Genomic DNA, 10,000 nt, shown 5'->3' with positions numbered 1-10,000 from the left:
CTTATCTATGTGAGCAACTTTTCTCCTCAATGAAGATGACGAAAACATCTCACAGGATACGTCTGACTGATGAACACCTTCGTTCGATAATGAAGGTTGCCTCAGCTCAAAGCCTGAACCCTGACGTTGCTTGTTCCATATTCAGTGTTAAAGCAAATCAGTGTAGCACACTGAGCAATAATTAACATTTTATTCATGCACTTTCTCTTGCTACTTCAAGGCTTGAATGTTTGATTCATTCATTATTTTTATCTTATTTTCAAATTTATAATTAGCCTGTGGAAAAAGTTTGTTTTGATATTTACCTCAGAAGGCTGCAAATAGAAAAGAGGCACTACATTTTTATCCATCTATTATCTACCGCTTATCCTGTATTGAGGGTGCATTCAATTTTTATTTGATATGCCATTGATATTTTTTAATAATTATTATTATTATTTGAAACTCAATTTTGCATGTCACTATAAAGTTATATAACCCTTGCTTGTTCAATATTCAATGCTAAACTTGTTTGGGTCCCTATTAAAAGGTTAATTTGTTCAACCTTGGCCCGCGGCTTTGTTCAGTTTTACATTTTGGCCCACTCTGTATTTGAGTTTGACACCCCTGTTTTAGATGTTACTTACAACCGACTCCAGTCCAGTCCAGTCAAGTCCGATCCGTCCATGGAATCCAGTGGTGAGTGAAGCCTACAGATGAGATCAGAATGAGAACAGGAAATAAACCATAAAACCAGCAAATATGAGGGTTTTAGTGACTGAAACACATAAACTAAAGAAGGATGTAAGACACCTTCTTTGTTTCTCACAGATCTGCACAAATATCACACTGCAGTCATTTTAAATCATGTTATTCAAATGAAAATGAGAATAATGCTGTTTAAATGATCATTCCCTCTCATATCGTTCAGCCCGAATGAGATTTGTATGAGACTGTATTTTCTTAGTTTCTTTAGATTTTTCATCTTAAAACACCTTTCTAGCGAATGCAGCTCACAGGGTTTAGTGATGCACAATTTAAAACAATAACAACACATAAGAAAGGAGAAGAGTTGTATATTACGTGAATAAAAAAAAGTTTGACCAGTGCTTCACTGTCTTTTAACAACATGTGTCAGAGAAAATCCAATAAAAAGCAGATATTTGAGAATGAAATGTAGTAAATTAAAAAAGATATGAAATTAATAAAATGAAAGAGGTAACACAGCCTGAGATGAAAAATGTGCTTTTACTCCTTGATGTTGATGCAACAGCTGCTGTCGTATTAGAATTTCAACGTTAAAGAGCAAAAAACGCTGATAAATAAATGTTTTTACCACTTCCACTTTTTTCATGAAGAAGAAAAAATGGACGTTTTCTGTTTTTGAATGAAGAGAAAAGACTTTGTTCGATTACACACTCGGTTGAAATGAACAGAAGTTGAGCTGGGCTGCATCCTGCATTAACACGTGTTGTCCAGCAGGGGGCGCAGAAGTCCTTCACAGAGGTGAGTGGTGTGACTTCAGGAAAGAAATCCCTCTCTTTTGTTCCACACGTTAGTTTTTGTTTGCTTTAATGATGAAACGATGAAATAGTTTCCTGTTTCTATCATTAATCGAGAAGAACGAAGGTTCTTCTTCTTCTTCTCTAACGCGCATCTTAAAGATCACATGAAAAATACCTTCAATTTACAAATTGAGCAAAGTATAAACAGATGTCAGAACAGAAGCACTGTGTATATATACACATAAATAAAAATAACATGTTTCCTACAGTTTGTATCTTTTAAAAAAAAAGTGGGTCAACAACCTAACAGTGGACAAATACTTTGTGACTGAGCTCGAGTACAACATTCACGTATCTGTACTTTCCTTTGTTGTTTATATTTCTGGCGACTTGTACATTAACTCCACTACATTTCCTCTAACGTTCTTTGTTACTCGTTAGAAATCAGAAGAAGAGTTGGTCAATGCTCTGCATGTATTTATGTATTTAGCCAGGAATTTAACCCACAAATTTCACCCCTACCACTGAGCCACCATGACTCAATCCATGGCTCTTTTAGGTTGACATTAGTACATACACTCCTATAATATCATTTATTTTGTCTTCCTTTTACCAGAGCTTTCAATTTCTGACTCTGCCAGTCTATTTGTGCCCTTGAGCAAGACACTTAACCCCATGTTGAAGCGTGTGAATAGGTGTGAAAGATGTGTGAATGGTAGTAACACAGATAGTTACAGGAAATGTATTGGAGTAAAAGTACAGATATGTGACTTGTGTACACTGACTAAGGAGCTAAACTGGATCATCCTCAGTGGAAAAGCCACACTGGTTTCAAAGATTAGATTTTATTTACGATTTTATTTACGATTATTACTGTTTTTATTTGTACACATTTGTTTCCCCCTTGGCTCAGACTCAGGTACTCATGTATGTTTACAGTGAGTGAATTATAAATGTGTTAAACTAAACTTCTTTCATATTAAGTTACGGTCAGTTAGTGACTGTTGCTCAGCCACGCCCACGAGGATACTGTGGTTAACTCACCTCGTTAGCTTATTTTTAGCTTAGCTTCGCCTCTCAGTGGTGTTCGCACTTCCTGTGAAACGCGTTCCTCCAGTTTAGAGCTGGATTTGTACGAAATAAAGACAAACCAAACACTACGATGTATATTTTCTGTATTGTTATTTTTTAAATGTAAAGTTAAACTTTACAAAAGAAAGAAAAACCATCATCAGCTTCCCAGTGGTGTTCGTCGTTTAAACTGTCCGATGGGAAACACACGCTCAGACAAAGTCTGTTCCGCCCGTCAGGAAACACTGACGTACGTACGTTTCACAGCTGTAAAATACACTGTGTGTGATCCTAATAGTACGTTTTTAACTCACATTACACAATGTACGTGTATAGATCATATTTATTCACACAACTTTGAGTTTTCCGTGGGTCTGGTGATTTGAACGTGGCTGGACGGAGGATGATGTGGTGGTACAAACGGCACCACCTGCTGGACGACTGCGAGAACTACACGTACTAACCTGTACTGAGCTGTCGTATTGTTCAGTATTTGTTGGGACATTTAAGCTCGTTTCCATGTTTAATATTTGGCTTTGTATCTGAGCGTATTCACGTTAATTTAACTTTTAATCAAATCAAATCTTTGTTTTACCCAAAGCTAAAGGTGGTATGATCAGACAGTCGAGAAAACACGGTAAATAAAACAAAAATGAAAGAAGACAACCTAGACATGTTCAGGGTCGGTCTCTTGTGTCACCTGTGAAGTTACACGGTGATCGGTCAGTGTGTGACAGAGTTATAGGGCACTTCCTGTTTTGTGGTGAATGGTTGAAATTTGCCCAAATTACGATGGTTGGCGTGGCCACGCCCCCTTTGAACTCATTTTGTATCATTAATATGTTGTTGTGAAGTACATGTTGTTCCATATCAAAACAAGCACTTTTACTTTGGAATTCTGGGAAATATCATGAATATAAATATGAATATGAATATGAATATTCAACAGTGACAGACGTGTATTCTATTCTGACAACTAATACAGAGTATTGTTTAATAGTAATAATAATGATTTTTTTAAAAATACAAATAAAGCAAAGAAGTTAAGGGAATATTCTTTTTTTATTCCATGTCAGCAAAGAGCCACGAGACTTTATTTGAACCTTCTCAGGTCAGCAGAGTTCAGAGCCAAATCCTCCACGACGTCTGATTCCAGGTGAGTCTTGTCGTCGCATCACGGCTGAATTATTACCAAACATTTGGTGCGCAACATCTAGTAAAAAACAAAAAAAAAACATATCATCACATTACACAAGCAAATAGATATATAGGATATTGTTATGCTGCAACTGGACGTCTCTACTTACTTGTGACCATAAGCGCACCAGAGATCAGTAATGTGTGTTTCATAGTTGTGGTAGCATGAAGATTTACATCTAAATCCATGTTGGCCACAAGCAGCATCGTTCTCTGCCACTGTGACCACAAACATCACAAAAGAAAAACAAGCTTCGTTTACCTTTTTTTTATTGTGCACTTTATGAGCTGAAGTAGAAAATGCAGTGTGTGTTACTGATGTTGTGGGGACCTAAAACTGTTTACACAGTCACATTACGGGGACAAAAAGAATGTCCCCATAATGTAAATGACAATATTTTAAGGTTAGGTTGAGGGTTAGTGCAGGGGTCTGCAACCTTTAGGATGAAAAGAGCCATTTTTGTCGCCTCTCCACCCAAATAAAATTTATTTGGAGCCGCAAAAAAACCCACAAAATGAGGATAATATCACGTATAAAGGTTTTTAGACAGACAAACTATATACAATAGTAATAGTCTCTTTCATTTATGACATTTAAGAACATCAACATGTTCAGTTTATACTCAACCTCTAGACCTCGTTCTTCCATTGTTTCATTGTTTGTGGCAAATTAAAGAAATTAAAATGAAGTAAATATTTTGGATTGCATGTCGTTCGTGCTCCAGAAAACGGTACGTGGATCCAAAGATGGACAGGACACGTCCAAGCGTGTGCCGAATATAGAATTTTACGTAGAAAAAAGAAGCTTTGTTTACCTTTTTTTATTATGGATGTGTGTGTGTGTGTGTGTGTGTGTTAAACTTACCATAAAGCATCAGGAGAACCACAAGAACCAATACGGCCACACGATGAAGAGACATCCTCGCTTCTGGAACTGTTGCTCCACAGTGATGATGATGATGATGATGAGACACAAGAGTTGCTCTAATTTAACTGCTCAGCTTAGACGAAGGGGGGAGATTAAACAGGTGAGAGGAGGGATTTTGTTTCTAATCTGAATGATGAATTCATCTGGACACGTTTAATGTCACATTTAACTAAAACACGTACAACACGTCCTGATGCTCTTTGTGGATCACAGTTCAGCCTTGAACACAATAATCCTGGACAAAGTCAGGACAAAACTGCTCACTCTTGAGACTGTGACCCAAACCTCCGCTCCAGAACATCACAGCAGTCGTCAAGACGACTCAGCAGAGGCGACACAACCTAAAGTCCAACCTGCTGCTGACCTTCTGCTGCTCATCCGTCCAGAGCCATCCGTCCAGAGCCTGCTAAAAGGCAGAGCAAACCATCACCAAAGACGGCTTCCACCCTGACCTCTACCTGTTTGACCTGGTGCCCTCAGGGAGGCGCTGCAGGTGCACCAGGACCAAGTTAGTTTGGACATAAGGAGTATTTACCGACTCAGCCGGTGTAATGGAGACGTCTGGAGACGTTTTCAAGACATTTCATTCAGTTCTTCTAGTTGCCGAGCTGGTACCGTATCAATGTTCCCCAGGTCCTATGTTCCCCACTGTTCACCCAAAGGGTCCTATGTTCCCCGCTTTGTATGTGACCGGGGAACATAGGACCCTTTCTCTAAAAAAAGGGTTCCATCTTCCCCACCCTATGTTCACCCAAAAGGACCCGGGGAACATAGGACCCTACCCCTTACCCTAACCCCAACCCTTACCCCAACCCTTACCCCAACCCTAACCCTTTACCCTGGAGCTCCACACCCAGGCTTCCCAGGACCCTTTTTTTTTGAAAAAGGTCCGATGCTCCCCCGATCAGGGAACATAGTACCCGGGGAACATAGGTACGACCCCGCCGAGCTCGCTGGTGCTATGGCTAGCGCAAGTCAATGGTACCTGCTAGCATGGCGTTAGAAACACTCATACCGACTCCACAGTGCACCCGAGGCAAATCAGTTGTAACGACAGACTATCGATGTACATGTCTGTGTTGATAGAATGTTTGAAATAAATCCAACCTCGCAATTTGAAGGATTTATGTCTCAGCAGCAGCAGCAGCAGCGTGTCATACTTCCTGCAGCCTGATTCTATCAACACAGATATGTACATCAATAGTCTTCCGTTACAATTGATTTGCCTCGGGTGCGCTGTGGAGTCGATACTTGATTGGTCGTTTGTGTCACGTCGTCAAGTGTCCTCGTTCTTGTGCGACGATGAAGTTTAAAAGAGAACAACAAACAGAAGTGAACGATGTGGTTCAGAATAACATTATTTCTGATGATCCTCAGGCTGTTGTATCATCGTTCAGGCGCCAAAGTTAACATGTCACTGTCACTGCCAGGTATCTGCACTGGAAGCTGAACGAGTTATTATTCAAAGAAGTCATGGGAATGATCTATTAAATGGCTGTTTCTAATCTGAATGATGACTTCATCTGGACATGTTTAATGTCACCTTTTACTACAACACGTACACATAAAGTGACATTTCTATATTGTACGCTGTGCTACTCATTCTCTGTCCCTCTACAAGAGTGACACAGGTTTAGTGTAAATATTACAAGCGTCTCAATTCTCCAAATCCTGGATTCAATTTCATTGTCGATCTTTTCCCCCCTCTCTTTTAGCACAGATGGGTCTGCCGTGTTTAGACCGGTCTACTTTAGACGAGGGTCATTGGTGTCACGTCGTCAAGTGTCCTCATTCTTGTACGACGATGAAGTTTAAAAGAGAACAACAAAGAAGTCAAGGATGTGGTTCAGAATAACATTATCTCTGATGATCCTCAGGCTGTTGTATCATCGTTCAGGTGCCAAAGTTAACGATCACTGTCACTGCCAGGTATCTGCACTGGAAGCTGAATAAGTTATTATTCAAAGAAGTCATGAGAATCTGCACGTCTGTGGACTGTGGAGAAAACACACACACACATTCTGTTGCATCATTTGTATTATTCTATTTGTTGTTTTTAACTTTAGACGGCAGTAAAATCACAAAAGTGTGTTTTTGTCCCGATGCACCTGCAGCGCCTCCCTGAGGGCAACAGGTCAAACAGGTAGAAGTCAGGGTGGAAGCTGTCTTTGGTGATGGTTTTAGCTCTGTCTTGGTTCTCCTGCTGCTTTATGGTAAGTTTAACTTACCTCTTTCACTCTTGTAGAGGGACAGAGAACGAGCAGCACAACGTACGATATAGAAATGTCACTTTATGTGTACGTGTTGTAGTTAAAGGTGACATTAAACATGTCCAGATGAAGTCATCATTCAGATTAGAAACAAAATCCCTCCTCTCACCTGTTTAATCTCCGCCCTTCGTCTAAGCTGAGCAGTTAAATTAGAGCAACTCTTGTGTCTCATCATCATCATCATCATCATCACTGTGAAGCAACAGTTCCAGAAGTGAGGATGTCTCTTTGTCGTGTGGCCGTCTTGGTTCTGGTGGTTCTCCTGCTGCTTTATGGTAAGTTTAACACACACACACACACACACATAGTTTGTGAACAGGCAACTGCTTGGGGCCCCGAGCTGATGGGGGCCCCCCCGACACTCGGAGCCTGAGGGCTGTTTTTACTGAAATGTGCAGTGACCAGGCGCATTCCTGTCCCCTTAAACAACAAGGGATGATTTGCAATCTCCCCACCTCACGTTAAGAGTTACAGTATTTTATTGTTATTTACATTTTCACATACTTTATTTTCAAAATTACAAGATTTTTCCATGTTATTTAATTCATTTCGAAAAAAAAAAACTTTTGAATTCATACATTTTTCGTATAAAGGTGATGAACACTGGTCAGAAGGAAGGGCGCCCTGGGAATTTTTATTTTTTGCTTAGGGCCCAAACAGACCCTAGAATCGCCTCTGCACACGCACGCTAAGGGATCGACCGATATGGGTTTTTCACGGCCCCTATCGATACCGATTATTAATAACCAAGCGAAACCGATAGCCGATATGTAGAACTGATATTTATTTGCAGTAAAAATGAACATTTTGGTGTAAAAATTTAGAGAAACACACCTGGGATTAAAATGAATACAGTAAACTGTTTGTTTAAACTGACAAAATTAACTTTTTGTAAAATAACATGAACACATAATTAACATAATAACATAATCACATAATCATTAATGTCTTTGCAGGTATTACACACTGCCCTTCCTGGGGTTGGCTGTGTGAAATACTGCCATACTGTACTTTTCACCCGTTTCTTGGATCCATCCATCTGTAATGAGGATTTAGAGAAAGAGAGACAGAAAAGAAAAAGTGAGAATTAAAAAAGAGAAAATATATATTCATTTATTAGAGCAAAACTGTCTATTAAACTTCCACTGCACTACATAATATTCTTGATAGCCTACATGAATAAAATTTAATTAATGATGTCTTATGTTCTCTCAGGTAGGCTACATCTGATCCAGCCTGATTAAGAGCAAACCAATACAGAGGGTGGCTGGAACCTAGGCTCACGACATTCATGTTATAGATGTAATAGTTATTTATGGAAAATTTTACATCAAACAGCATAATGAGTAAATAAAGACACAACTTTCAGTGCTTAACAGAGTTTTTCACTTATAGTTCCTTATTTATTATTATATTTATTTATATATTTAGAGAAATTAAGTCATATTTGGAATCTCAGAACATTAAATGTACACTATTTTGCTTAGAACTGTGTCATATTACATAAATAAGAATAAGGCACTTGGCAATTGGAAATTAAAACAATAAAGTCTACTTTACACACGTGTGTTGTAGACGCGACGGTTAATTTATTGAATGAAAAAAGAGAGCGCTGATGGAGAGGCGACTGAAAACAAACAAGGACACGTTAGCGTGTGCTGTTAAACTTATAGACTTTAATCACCGCGGGTGTTTATTGATAAACCAGGAGCCGCCCCACGGGGTGAGACACGTTAGGAGATGAATTATTCCCACAAAGTAATGATAATCGTAAGGGTCTCCTATTATTATTGTGCGTCTGTCCCCAGCTCTAAAGCGTTCGCGCCAATTATAATGTAGCGGTACACGTGTTGAAGTAGTTTAATCTCCAGAGCCAAAGCGCAGGTTTTCCTCCCTTATACTAGAGGATTAGGTTGTGGTATTTTTTAAAACTTTAGAGAGCTTTGAAACTTTGACTCTCACTGCCTTACCTTTCTCCTCCGCTTCTCCTCAGAGTCTGTGGCGCTGCATGTAGAGGCTTCAGTGTGGACTGTTTGGCTGTCAATGACTCACTTGCGCCAAGTAGCCAATCAGTGAGGGTTGTGGGCGGGACAGAGACGGTGCATCAGAGCCGAAGGAGCGCGTTTTAAAATATATTAATTAATTATATCGGTTATCGGTGAAAAAAACGGCCGATGCCGATGATCGCAAAAATGCGGAATATCGGCCGATATTATCGGCGAGACCGATAATTGGTCGATCCCTAGTGCACGCACACACACGCACACACACACATGCACGTGCACACACGCACACACACACACACACAGCTCATAAAGTGCACAACAGAAAAGGTAAACAAAGCTTCTGTTTTATGTTTTGCTTTTGTGATGTTTGTGATCACAGTTGCAGAGAACGAGGCTCGGTATCCGTGTAGCACAGTATGCAGACAAAGATGCGTCGAACCTGAAACTGTCATGCTAGAATACTGGTGCCCTCATGGTCAACAGTAAGTAGAGACGTCCAGTTGCAGCATTACAAAATTCTCTATATTCATTCGCTTGTATAATGTGAGGATATCCTTTTTTTTAATTTAATTTTTACTAGATGTTGCGACTACAGTTCATCTGGCTAATTCAGCCGTGATGCGACGACAAGACTCACCTAGACACGACGTCGTGGAGGATTTGGCTGTGAACTCTGCTGACCTGAGAAGGTTCAAATAAAGTCTTGTGGCTCTTTGCTGACATGGAATAAAAAAAGAATATTCCCTTAACTTCTTTGCTCCTTTGTATTTTTTTATCATTATTATTACAATTAAACATTACTCTGGATTAGTTGTCAGAATAGAAAACACGTCTGTCACTGTTCAGACTGCAGTCCATGGCCACATATGAATATTCATATTCATATTCATGATGATATTTCCCAGAATTTCAAAGTAAAAGTGCTTGTTTTGATATGGAACGACGTGTACTTCACAACAACATATTAATGATACAAAATTAGTTCAAAGGGGGCGTGGCCACGCCAACCATCGTAATTTGGGCAAATTTCAACCATTCTCCACG

The 10,000-nt window shown here is 39.6% G+C and overlaps 1 protein-coding gene and 1 long non-coding RNA gene across 2 annotated transcripts in view; one reads left to right on the top strand and one right to left on the bottom strand.

Moving 5' to 3' along the window:
* Positions 1 to 10,000, bottom strand: part of LOC310942344 (histone H3.2) — a gene marked incomplete at its 3' end in the record, with an annotated part of 127,085 nt that overhangs the window by 4,227 nt on the left and 112,858 nt on the right. The gene's annotated exons all lie outside the window — the stretch shown is intronic.
* LOC310942529 lies at positions 7,140 to 9,675 on the top strand. Its single transcript, XR_014593104.1, has 3 exons — positions 7,140 to 7,225; positions 9,336 to 9,438; positions 9,537 to 9,675. It is a non-coding gene; the product is annotated as an uncharacterized lncRNA (long non-coding RNA).

Source organism: Microchirus variegatus (genome assembly GCF_963457635.1).
Source record: "Microchirus variegatus genome assembly, chromosome: 21".
In the NCBI taxonomy this organism is placed as follows: Eukaryota; Metazoa; Chordata; class Actinopteri; order Pleuronectiformes; family Soleidae; genus Microchirus; species Microchirus variegatus.
The sequence above is the reverse complement of the archived record's forward strand: the minus strand, read 5'-3'. Positions and strand labels throughout refer to the sequence as shown.